The 13343-nt window shown below is 35.1% G+C and overlaps 1 non-coding gene across 1 annotated transcript; it reads left to right on the top strand.

The window, feature by feature from the left end:
- Positions 1–1192: 1192 nt before the first annotated feature.
- Positions 1193–1264, top strand: Trnap-agg (transfer RNA proline (anticodon AGG)). The gene has a single exon. It is a non-coding gene; the product is annotated as a tRNA-Pro (tRNA).
- The last annotated feature ends 12079 nt before the right edge of the window (positions 1265–13343 follow it).

Below are 13343 nucleotides of genomic sequence, written 5' to 3' on the forward strand. Positions count from 1 at the left end.
AATTTACTTGACAGTCGACTTTAAGAAAACAAATGAATCAAAGGACCTAATATGAACTAACCAAAGGCTATATATGATGAAAACAATATGGTCATTATGATTTACATATAGGAGATCCATGATATATTTATATCAGAAAGCCTATAAACAATATAACATTAAACAGATTCATTTCATTGGAGTGAGAAACAGGCGAACATTCCATAAACACGTGGCGAGGTCTGCAAACACACATTAGCATGCAGAAAGTTTTGTTATATAAGATAAAAGCTATGCAACATTCAACGGAAAGTTATCTCTTCTGTTGGAACTGACACCATGTCTCTGGAAATATCACTTGACAGAAAGCAATACAAAAGCTTCAACCACCTCAATTCTAGTTGTAAAGGTAATGTTTTTGCAACTACAAGATGGTAATTCCACCTGAAATAATGTTATGCTCACTCTGAATACCTGACTGAATGACTCAATGTTTCACGCTTCCATGAAGGTAACACTCTTTTGCCTTCATTGCTAGACGAGCGGCTTTTTCCATTCGAGTCATCAATCGGAATTTCATGCGCTAAACACAACGAAGTGTTATTGTATTTATAAGTCCAAAAGTAACTACACCAAATCTTTTCAATTAGTATCTTTAGTTTACGTGAGATTACAAAGTATACACGATGACAACATTGCCTTTTACAAGCGCGATCCAGTGTTTAATGGACTAATTATATGATACTGTCCATTTATATGTACATTTCCTAGTTCTGTGGAATTCCAACTTTAAAACACAAATACAGCTACTTTGATAATAACTAAAACATGACAAAAACAAAAATACCAAAGAAAACTGGAAACAAATTTTGTTGCAATAACAACAAATGGCTATTGCTATCAGAGACTTTTTTAGAAGCGGTTACAATGAAAACATCAAAGAAAATCTAATATGGGCATGTACCATTCAAATGTAACTTCGATGATCACCAATAAATTCAGTTTGAGCTGTTTTTATAAACGTTATCTTGTCAATCGTCATTCAGTCAATGTCATTCATAGATTTTGCGACGCTGGATCATACACATGAAAGTAACCTGGTGAAGGCATACAACAATAATAAATAAAGCGAGGTATGCATCATTACAACGTACAACATCCATCTTTAAACTTGACATTCATACAGTTATCGGAACAGACATTTCATCATCACGGCTCGTTGGTGTAAGGGTATAATTCTCGCTTAGGGTGCGAGAGGTCCCGGGTTCAAATCCCGGACGAGCCCAACATTTTATCATGTTTTAATTTGCCCACTTTGTCGCCATCGATAATATCCTACTTTACTAAAACTTATAAGCCCACATTTTGTTTTAATTCCTTTAAAGAGCAAAAGCGTCTAACAGCCAAGCCAGATAAGCAATGAAATATACATTTCTTCACTAAGCTCTGAGTAACACCTGTACACAATGACAATCTGATATTGATAACAAAGACTTGTCAATGTAGTGTCATCGTAAATTATCTGACTACATATATGGTATATTATTGCACATTTTTCAGTGGAAAGTAATTATGTGAATACGAGTTGTTGGTATACCAATTTTGTTTTATATAAAATCAAAGGTGCCAAAATACGCTTGAAAAATCAGCGTCCTCAATGTAGCTATAGCGGTTCTTATAATCATGTCTGCAAGCTAATATTCGTCAAAAGACATTTAAAATTTCATACAGGAGATATATAGATATTTCAAATTATCATGCTTTACAAATGGTATGACCATGGCCAACAACAAGAGTAAACAGATACATTTCTAATCTATCTACGGTGCACGATTGTATCCCATGTATAACGATATAAACATGGAAATGTAAAAAAGGATTATCAGTGCTAATATTTAACGAATTAAATATATGAAGACCTATCCAAGATGATGCTAGACGTCTCTTCTTCCAAATATCTACAGCAATCATAGCCAAAATCACGCCTACAAATCCAGACTCGGAGTGTTTAATAAAAGTCGTTAGGCACGTGGTAAAGATTATTTACACACATTGTCATGCGAAACCTTTTGGTGCATATAACAGCAGTGCACCATTCAAAGCATCGATTATCTCTTCTGTTCCATTTGATACCATGCCTCTGGGACGTTGAATCGACAGCAATGAAAATGCGTCAGCCGCCATAATTCTAGTTGGAGAGTTCATTCTTTGACACTACTTGAAGGTTAATTCCAGCTTAGATATTTTTTTATACTCCAAATACCGGAGGGAATGGCTCAAGGTTTTACATTTCCATGAAGGCAACACTCAGTTTCCTTCATTGCAAGACAAGCTGGCTTTTTCTTCCGAGTTATCTATAGGAATTCCATGCGCTAAACAACAGTGATGTGATGTGATTGTGATTTTTAACGTAGCTTTAACAGTTTTTCAGTCATATCGCTACGATATCTGCAATGTGCCAGTTTATAGTGATGTCTAGCAGTGGGGCATCATGCCGCAGACATGTAGCATGCTATCCCACCCAGTCACATTATCCTGACACCAGGCCGACCATTCCAAACACTAACCTCTTAATGCTGAACGCCAAGCGAGGTAGCTGTTAGTACAATTTTTGTAAGTCTCTGGTATGACTCGGCCGGGGATCGAACCCACGACCTCCCGCATCCGAGGCGGACGCTCTCACCACTAGGCCACCGGAGCGGAACGCTAAACAACAAGAAATGCCATTGTGTTTGAAAGTCCAAAAGCAACCACACCAAATCTTTTCAATTAGTTTCTTTAGCTTTAGAGGATAACGAAACACATATGCTGGCAATCGTGCCATTCGAAAGTTCATTTCAATGTTTAATGGAAGAATAATAAGATACGGTAATGTGTATTTGAACTTTTTAGATCTGTAAAGTTGTTAGTTTAAGAACCAATACAGTTATTCTGACAGATAATGAAACTTGAAAAAACAAAACACCAAACAACACGAGGAACACATTTGTAAAAAAAACAAAAACAGTATATTCCTATCAGGGACTCTTAAAGACGCTGGTACTATATAAACTTTAAGGAAACAATAATGTTACTTTGTACCGTTTCATTCTAATTGTCATTAAGAACTTTTCGAATCTTCACCTTAATTGATATCTCTCTTGTGCTTTATGGAAAGCGTCGAAGACTGTTTATAAATGTAATTGCAAAGTAATAGCATACGGCTAACTTGGGTTCGCTGACCCAGGAATACATAACATTGAAGCAAAACAAAATTACTGAGAAGACGATATAGCTAATTTTCATTTTGTATTCACCTGCAAAGACTGTGTGTAGCTGTAAGCAAAGACTATCTGTAGCTGGAAGCAAAGACTATATGTAACTGTAAGCAAAGACTATATGTAGCTGTCAGCAATGACTATATGTAGCTGTAAGCAAAGACTATGTGTATCTGTAAGCAAGGAGATAAGGATATGTAAGTCGGCGGATGGAAACTTATGTCAATGTAAAGATGAAGATGATATAATTCTGTTGATTAGGAAATATAATATACAATATAATATAAATATGATTCATTGAAAAGGGACATATTTACCACTGACACACACACACACACACACACACACACACACACACACACATATATATATATATATATATATATATATATATATATATATATATATATATATATATATATATATATAATATTATATTTATCAAGTTGTAAAAAAATCTGTATCAATCTTTGCATGCAATTTAATCTAAAGTTACTTTTACTAAATTTCCTTAATTAAACCTGTGACGTTGACTGACACGTTCATTTTGAACTCTTTTCATCACTACTTTCTTGAAAGTTATCATCGGTTAGTGACAGTTATACATTTTGACAGGCTGTATCATGATATGGAGCGTAAGATATTGAAAGAATACAGAAATCATGAAACCATGGAAGTATGATTTGTTACAAAATATAATGTACAACTTATATTATTCAGCTTGACATTCATACAATTATAAGAATAGAATGGCTCGTTGGTCTAGGGGTATGATTCTCGCTTAAGGTGCGAGAGGTCCTTTGTTCAAATCCCGGACGAGCCCACGTTTTTTTTTCGTCGCCCGAAATTTCTTTTACTGTTATGTTCTACACTCAACGTCTAGTCAGTCTCTGCAGTCACTGAAAAATATATGCATTGAAATAAATTTTGACTTTTGTACTAAAATAAATATTTCAACACTTGGCACCGAGAAACACCTGTGTACGATACAGATATTGATAAGAAAAGAAATTAAATACGGAACACGTGTGTTTGAAAGATTGACACGTATATTCAACAGGTGTATTACAACACTTGCTTAATATATATTTCTGTATATATGTATGTATGCCTAAAGATAATACTATTGAACTTCATTGACTGACATCGTAAATTGTGTGACAACATATATGATATATTGACCAAATTTTTCAGTACATGGAATTATGTCATCGTTAATGCGAGTTTGTCTTATATCACTTATTTATAAACATATGAGTGACAACATACGTTTGAAACACTAGCGTCCTCAGTGTAGATGCATCGGGTATAACAAAAGAGCCTTCAATAAGCAGTTTTCAAAAGACATGAAGAACTATATACGAAAGGTATATTGACATTTGAATGATATACTTTATAGATGGCATGACCGTGGCCAATAACTAGAGGACAAAAAGGCGCCTGCATTTATAAAACGATGGAGATTTTGACTGAAACTGGTTTTTTTTTTAACAACAAATGAAAACAAAACAGCAACAAAAGAAACAGCGATTCAGTATATTGATTATAAGGGACAAAATATTTTGTCTTGAAAAAAGAGGAAGATATTTCTGAATTAAGAAACGATGGAAAATGATATTATGGATCGTTTCATAAATTTATACTGTCTTTGAAACCTAAAAGGAAGAATGTTAGTTTAAAACTGTGAGATACTTCTCAACAAGTTACAGATCCTCCGACAAGTGATTATTCCTATGTTGTTTCAAGATGAGATGCAAAGTTTATGTACATGGATTTATATCGTGAGGAACATGTGGTTACATACTTCCTTTATGAGTGGTTGACAAAATAAAGAAGATTTGTCATGTTTTCAAACGTTCCACGGAACTGGAAACTTTATTTGAAGACAAAACTAACTTTGATAATGAAACTGTCAACCACACGTATAATCCAAAAATAGACTATGACGAAGTCAATGACAATTGTCACCTCTTTGGTCAATTTAGGGGTGCCGCACAGTGCTTATAATTTACGTCCGAAAATAACTCGATTTAAAACTCGATTTCAGTATTATTTTATAAACCAGAAGGTTATGATGGACATTTGATAATGGAGGCTGCTGGGAAAACAAACTTAGGTTATGCATACATATTAATATAGATAAATGCAGTTCCTTTATTATTGTGTAATTACGATTTATTGATCGTTTGTAATTTCTTAATAGCAGTTTGGATAAGCTATCATCTAATCTATTTGAAGATTATTTAAGAAAAACCAGTAATTTTCCTGACGGATGTAAAAATTGAACTGTTAACTGAAAATGGGATTTAACCAATATGCTTATATTGATAGGTTTTAGAAATGAACCTAGACTTAACTATCCCCACCTCATTAAGAAATGGATGAATTTCATTAGAATATTAACTGATCCTGGTTAAATTTTACCCAGCCGCTTACAATGTAAATTGAATCCGAAGGATTTCTTTCACACGAAAAGGATTTTTTCGAAGTGTACAAAATTTCAGATCAGTATTACGTTATTTTTACATTCAATCAAATTGTAAAAAATGCAGTCATTTTATTAAAATTTGAATGTTTCATTATTAATTAAAAATGTAACATCAAACGAAGATTATGCTCATTTTAAGAAATGTATGGAATATATGTCAAACATACCTCTTAGGTGAATATGATGATCTATACTTAAAAACGACCGTCTTGTTGCATGCTGTCAACGTAGATGTGTGTGTGGTTTGGATTTTTAACGTAGCTGTAACAATTTTTCAGTCAAATCGCTACGATTTCTGCATTGTGACAGTTTATAGTGATGTCTAGCACTGGGGCATCATGCCACCGACATGTAGAATGATGTCCCACCCAGGCACATTATCCTGACACCAGGCCGACCAGTCCAAACACTAACCTCTTAATGTTGAGCGCCAAGCGAGGCAGCTGTTAGCAACACCTTTGTAAATCTTTTGGATGTCTCGGCCGGCGATCGAACCCACAAATTCCCGCATCCGAGGCGGACGCTCTAACCACTAGACCACCGGAGCGGTGGCGACTTTTATAATGTGAGGAATACAGAGATGACACATTATTTCTTATATGGAGCCCATTTGTTACCAGTCCATGTATTATTGGAATACAGTACTAAAACAACCCGAAAGCTGAATTAGAAATATTAACATATATTGGTATGCATCTCTTTATTGAATTGGGATAAAGAGATGGTATTCTAATTGTATTGAAAAGATATGATAAGGATACAAATCCATTTGTTAATTGTTATGACGAAAATGTACTTATTTGTTCGATTGTAAATTTGGATCCTACTAATTTATATGAATCGGCTATGATGAAAGCATTTCCTGTTGGTCGAATTAAGCGGATATATTCAGACGTCTTAAAATGGCTATAGTTTGGTAGCTGACCTTGATGAAACTGAAAACCTACACAATGCTCATAATGGTTACTGACTGGTTCCTGAAACGTTAACTGTTAAGAAGGAATGTCTAAGCAACTTTCAAAAACAAATTAGTAAACGATCTAGTACGTTTTAACAGGACAAAGCTGGGATGGGGTTGTATTTAGCGAAGACACTGAAAGCAATTTCGTGAATGATATGTTTGTTTATTATGGAATTGAGCGATGAATGAATCAGACATATCCGTATGCATGACATCAAAACAATGGAAATTAAAGAATGATGCCCACCGAGTTAAACAACTCATATTATGGAATGATATCGTTCCTAACTGAACAAATCCGACCATATAACTTCAATGAGTAGTCAAACAAGAATAAACATATGTAACTTATAAATAAATAGGATTGATATATAGATTTATCACCATGGTTGATCAATATTCATGGTGTAAAGACATATGGACAATGTTTAATTGTACAAAAATATACATACTGTACCATCCATTACCAAGGCTATCAAAGTAAGCAATTTCCATAAATGCTTGAATAAAGTTTCAACCACAGGTAGGGTACATATACTTTTTATTTGTACTCACAGAGTGATGCTGAATTATTTATTTCACTCGTATTGTAATACTAAATTTTTTATTTCACTCGTATAGTAATAATGAATTATTGATTTCACTCGTATAATGATAATGCATATTGAATTAACTCGTATGGTGATAATGGATATTGATTTCACTCGTAGTGATAATGAATTATTGATTTCGCTCGTATAGTGATACTGAAATATTGATTTCACTCGTATAGTGATAATGACTATTGATTTCACTCGTATAGGGATAATGGATATTTATTTCAGTCGTATAGCGATAATGAGTATTGATTTCAGTCGTATAGTGATAATGAATTATTGATTTTACTCGTATAATAATTATGAATATTCATTTCACTCGTACAGTGATAATGAATATTGATTTCACTCGTATGGTGATAAGGAATTGATTCACTCGTATATTGATAATCAATGCTGATTTCGTTCATATAGTGATAATGAATTATTGATTTCACTCATATAGTGATGATACTGAATATTGATTTCACTCGTATAGTGATAATGAATTATTGATCTCACTCGTATAGTGATAACGAATATTGATTTCACTCATATAGCCGTAATTCAAGTTATGAGTCTGCATGTCCTCCTGCGCCTAAAAAACGAAAGTTGCTGGCCGAAAAAGCGGAAAGGAAACTCTGCAATACGTTTGTGAAAGAACAACGTGAAAGACAGATAAATGCGACACGAAGGCATGAAATGTTTTACTAGTACAACAAGACTAAAGATTAGCAGGATTTCACCTGTTTTCAGGCATTTTGCAGACCAAAATCCCAATGAGTGTAATAACGTAATGAGAGTAACTATTCGATAATTAGATAATAACGATGATGATGATCATCGTCGCAGATAACATTAGTTATTACAATAAAGAAATCTTATTAACAGTTGGCAACTTGAAATTTATAGATTGATATATTTTCTTTGGGTTTATGACAGGATATTGCATATGGAGTCCAATTGTGGCTGTTATGCTAAAATCATATATTGCACAATTATTTTACAATAAATTGTTAATTATCCAAATGAAGTTGGAAAAGGATAGAGAGAAGGATTCCATCGACTCATCAGTTTTATTTCTACAGCAAAAGTAAATAGTGGTTTAACAAAATCGACTGTTTCATTTCTTGGTGAGTGGCAAGGAGGCCCGAGATTTTCATTCCACCTAGATTTTGTTTCTTTTACCTCAAGATAATATGGTAAGAAAATTTTGATATGTTCAAGATATTTGGGGCTTGAACGTATTGTTCATAACCTTCCCCACCCCCTCGAATGAATGGCCAGTCCTTACATGATTTTTTATCAAATTTGGTATACAAATCATACTAGTGGCCTATCTGTTTCATTTGCTATTTTGAATTTTTAAGTTTGGTACTTTTAATACTTTTCCAAATGATCTGCCCTTTCCTTCATTTATTTCCTTTTATTTTTACTACAAAACATGCACGCTTTAAGATGTCTGTATGAAATTTCTTAGACGTATGAAAAAATGCTGACCCATTTCGTATTTAGAATTTTTCATTTTAAAGCTCATGAAAGTGTACACGCATTTGTTCCAATGTCAAATTGCTACTGCGTGAAAATGGTGTCGTTCCTGACATCAAATATGACATCTATGTTGGAAGAGTTGAAAATCTTGTTATCGCTACTATTGCTGGATAGAGGATCATGTCAGCATGAAGTTTTTAGTACAAAATAATCCTTATGATGCCCAGTTGGTCCTAAGTGAAATTGGTGCCGATCTGACATTCAGTATGGCGGCCATTGCAGCCACTTGAAAATCTTGCTATCGTTAAGACTAATGCTATCATTCAGCACATAATCCAACACAAGATGTTCGATTAATGAAAAATAACTAACTCTTTTATTCTAATGTTGAAATGTACTTTTTGCGAAAGATTTCGCCAGTGTCTGGATTGTGTGTGGAATAGCTGCTCGGATTCACACAGGCCAGTGTTTGCTTTGGGTTTCTTATCATTATGACAGCACTGTTATCTTTACTTTCTCTTTCCTGTTTCTAGTATGCCAGACTGCAACTACCTGCTCATAATTTCTGAATTAGCTCGTAAAACGTAATTTCAGCATTTACAGGATCAGTGATGTACATTGTTTTTAATATTACCATTGTGTTATTTCCGTATGGGGTAATATATGGCACTTGAGCCTCTAACGGGAATCTTATATCCTATCTCAAATAGAGATTGTGGGTTATAGGGCATGCGGGGAATTCATATGGTATAAATGTCCGTGGGTATAACATGATGTGTCTGTTTGGCTAGAAATGTAACATTTCAGGTCTATCTAGCCTCTAACGAGAATTCAACATGGAGATATTACATTGTCCCCTAACGGGAATTTAAAAATGGAGATGTCACTTGTGGCACAAAACTGCAACTTTGGGATCCGTTAAAAATTAGAACTACGACCCAGTAGTGTCGTTTTCTGCAAACATGTTGATATATAACGGAAAAATGACCCAGTTGTGACTCTTTTGGGGAACATGGGGATCAAGGGAATGAATCACAACAAGGGTTATTAAGGCAATTTAGGATTATGACCCAACATTGTCGCTATTGGGGAGCGGGCTATGTAGAGAATAAAGAAAAGTACAGAGTCTAAGGGGAAATACAATGCTGAAACAACACTTACTGGGCAATGGTCAGTAAACTACTATCCATTGCACAATCCTTCCACCCATGCTATCCAATACGCCGTTAATTACTAACCCACATGCCGTTCTAATTGAGCTGCAATCGTTGTTACTAATCAACACATGACAAGGATAGGATGTAATAAAAGACAGGGGTATACAAATAAAAATGAACTCCCTTTCCCCTACCTCCCTATTACTAGCCTATAAGCAATGTAGAATCCAGCTACCACTACTATCCCCTTTTAAAAAAAATAAATGACCATTCCATATTACAGTTATAATCCGTTTGATTTTACGACTGGAGTGAAAGAAGAATAAATTAGGAATGTATACGAATATTTAGGAATAGGGAACTGACTTGCATTTAGATACATACACATGTCTATTGCATCAAGTATAAATCCAGACTGCTCCGGTGACCTAGTTGTTAGAGCGTCAGCCTCTGATGCGGCAGGTCGCGGGTTTGAAACCCGGCCAGGTCATACCCAAAAACTCCTAAAAATAGTACTAACGGCTGCCTCGCCAGGCGCTTAGCATTAAGAGGTTAGTGTTAGGACTGGTTGGGCTGGTGTCAGGATAATGTGACTGGGTGGGACATGACGCTACATGTCTGCGGCATGATGCTAGACATCACTATAAACTGCCACACCCAGATATCTAAGCGATAGTACTAAAAAATTGTTAAATCAAAGTTAAAAATCCAAATCACACACATTTTCAAAAATAAATCTAGTAAGAAGCCCAAGTATGGTTTATAATTTTTTTTTTTAACTGGCACCAAAATTACAAAGATTTCTAATATGGCTAGACAGAATGGATTTTTCAGTTTTCGTGACAAATGTTTAAAATGTATCGATCCAGATTTCTAAGTACACGGATTCACGTCTGTGTAACACATGCAACACTAGGCGTACTAGATTCCACAAAGCGAGAGAGTTAAAATGTAGTAGCTGTTTTAAAATATTTGTAAAACTTTTTCTATTTTACCAATTCACTTAAAATAAGTTTGCAAAATATTGTATTGTGGGGCCAGCCAGATCTGGCTTTTCAGTTTTGTTACAATAGTATACGAACTGAAATCTCTCTTTGTGTGTGTGGGTGGGTGTGCGCGCGCGCGCGCGAGCGAAAAACCAACACTAGTCAATAGCAATTGTTTTCTTTCTAAATAATCCTGTTTAATAAGCACCAATTACTTAAACCCTAATCAATGAAGAGGCTAATCTCTTCTTTTTCAAGTACAAATGACCAATGTTAGAAGTTATATGAGCTACCTGATCATCAGAAAATTTTATATGGCCTCAGTGGGAAATCCCGCCTTAAATGGACCCCATATGTTTACATCCGGGGAACTCAATGCCCTCAGGGTGTATTGCCTCAAACGGTGTTATAGGTGGCTGATCCCAGTTTGGGGTGACATAGTAAAAGTGTTCGAACTGACCTCAATAGGAGCTTCCTATGTGAAAGGGGTACATATGTTTAACATAGGAATGGGTTTATAGTACATACTTTCTTTAGTTAGTCTTGCCTACGTGACCTGAATATGTTAAAAGCATAATAAGACCTATAGATGCTTACGTATGTGTTGACATTTATTATTTATAATCTTAATAATAAGACTTAAATGGCGGATTTGGCTTAATTTCTCGTTGGCTGATAGGATTTCGTTGGCTGATAGGTTGACTGATAGGATTTCGTTGATAGGATTTCGTTGGCTGATAGAATTTCGTTGGCTGATAGGATTTGTTGGCTGATAGGATTTCGTTGGCTGATGCGATTTCGTTAGCTGATGGGAACTGATGGGATTTCGTTGGCTGGTGGGATTTCGATGGTCTAGGAGGATTCAATAACTTCCCATTGGTTGGGCTAGAAAACATGAATATGCTAATTCGACGTAAAACGACTAGTGTATTTTGATATGTGAGGTCAATTGCGAATATATATATATATATATATATATATATATATATATATATATATATATATATATATATATATATATACAGAGAGAGAGAGAGAGAGAGAGAGAGATTCCAATTTTGGAGTCATTCACTTTTCTTGTGTTCCTGTGGTAAGTCTGCACTCGTATTTTATGCCGTACGTATTATTCAGGAGGGAAAAGGCTTGAACTGTTCACTGGAAATAGAAAATGCTCCTTATTTGGGCAGTAATACTATTTTGGATTGTTATAAATTAATTGAAGAAATTCTGCAAAACGCTATCTTGACAGCTTCACGGTTCTTGGAGAACCAGTACATTTCCAGTTTTTAAATTTATAAGGGACATTTCATTCATTTAGGACTTTCATGGACATTTTTAAGGATTAGTTTAGGATCACGTCATAATACTGTAAGAATCTTTCACATTTTCAACTTTGATAGTTAAATTGTTTGCTAAGTTTTACAAAACTTGATTGTTTTGCATTTTTTGTCACTTAATTTAAGACCATAGAGTCCTTAAACCTGTGACTGGAAAGCGAGTCCGTGCGTGTACGGATTCGAATGGAATGTCGTTCATTACCGTGTACATTGCTTCTATAATAGTGGAAGAGATGCATACGGGTATTCTGTTTTAGTTGTCCACGTCGTTCAAATAGTGCCATTTCTGTACTACAATACAGATCTTACCAATGTATGTGCAACTACTTAAGATGCCACCATCATCGCAGCGAAATGCACCCGTCAAAAAAGAATGCACTGTTTGTCTGTGGCTTTGTCCGTTTACTGTAGCTATAAAACTTGATTAAAAACGTTTCGAGGGAAATGGACCAAATATCTTTATGAATCTACAACCAAACAATTATCCAAAACTGAAATTGTCTACTTTGGAAAAGGAGATAAAATCAAATGTTTCAGTTGTGGTGTGTCGCTTCACAAATGGAAGTATAAAGATTCGGCTTACCTGGAATAGACCTTGTGTGATACTGAAAGCATTGGCAGTCGAAGAACACGTACAATGGGAAGAAGTGAAAGTAAGTTGGAAAGGATATCCACCAACGTTTGATTCTTGGATTGCCGCTCTCAAGCCGTCGACTATAAAAGAATTAACCGTCCTCTTCTTCTCAGAGTTCCTTTCTTCAAGAACTACAAAACAAACTCAAACTTAAATCGTCTTCTTCTGCCAAATCTTTGTGGTGTATTGTGTCATCGGATCCGCCATTGCCAATTTGAATTTTCAACAGGAGACAAACGATTGTGTACAACTTTACTCAGCAGTTGTATCGGTTATCTTCTTCACAATCCTTCAAAAAATATAAAACAGACAGTAACAAAGGCAACCTCGCGGGCAACGCCAGTCACGACCACAACAACAGTATCATCAAACCCTTTTTGAAACATTTGGAAACTCATTCTCTATTGACATCGAGTGACTCCTCAAAAAGCATAACAATCGATTTACGAATAACCAATTTTATTTCACTTTACCCAGC

This window comes from Sinohyriopsis cumingii, chromosome 18 (assembly GCF_028554795.1).
Source record: "Sinohyriopsis cumingii isolate HCF-2022 chromosome 18, ASM2855479v2, whole genome shotgun sequence".
In the NCBI taxonomy this organism is placed as follows: domain Eukaryota; kingdom Metazoa; phylum Mollusca; class Bivalvia; order Unionida; family Unionidae; genus Sinohyriopsis; species Sinohyriopsis cumingii.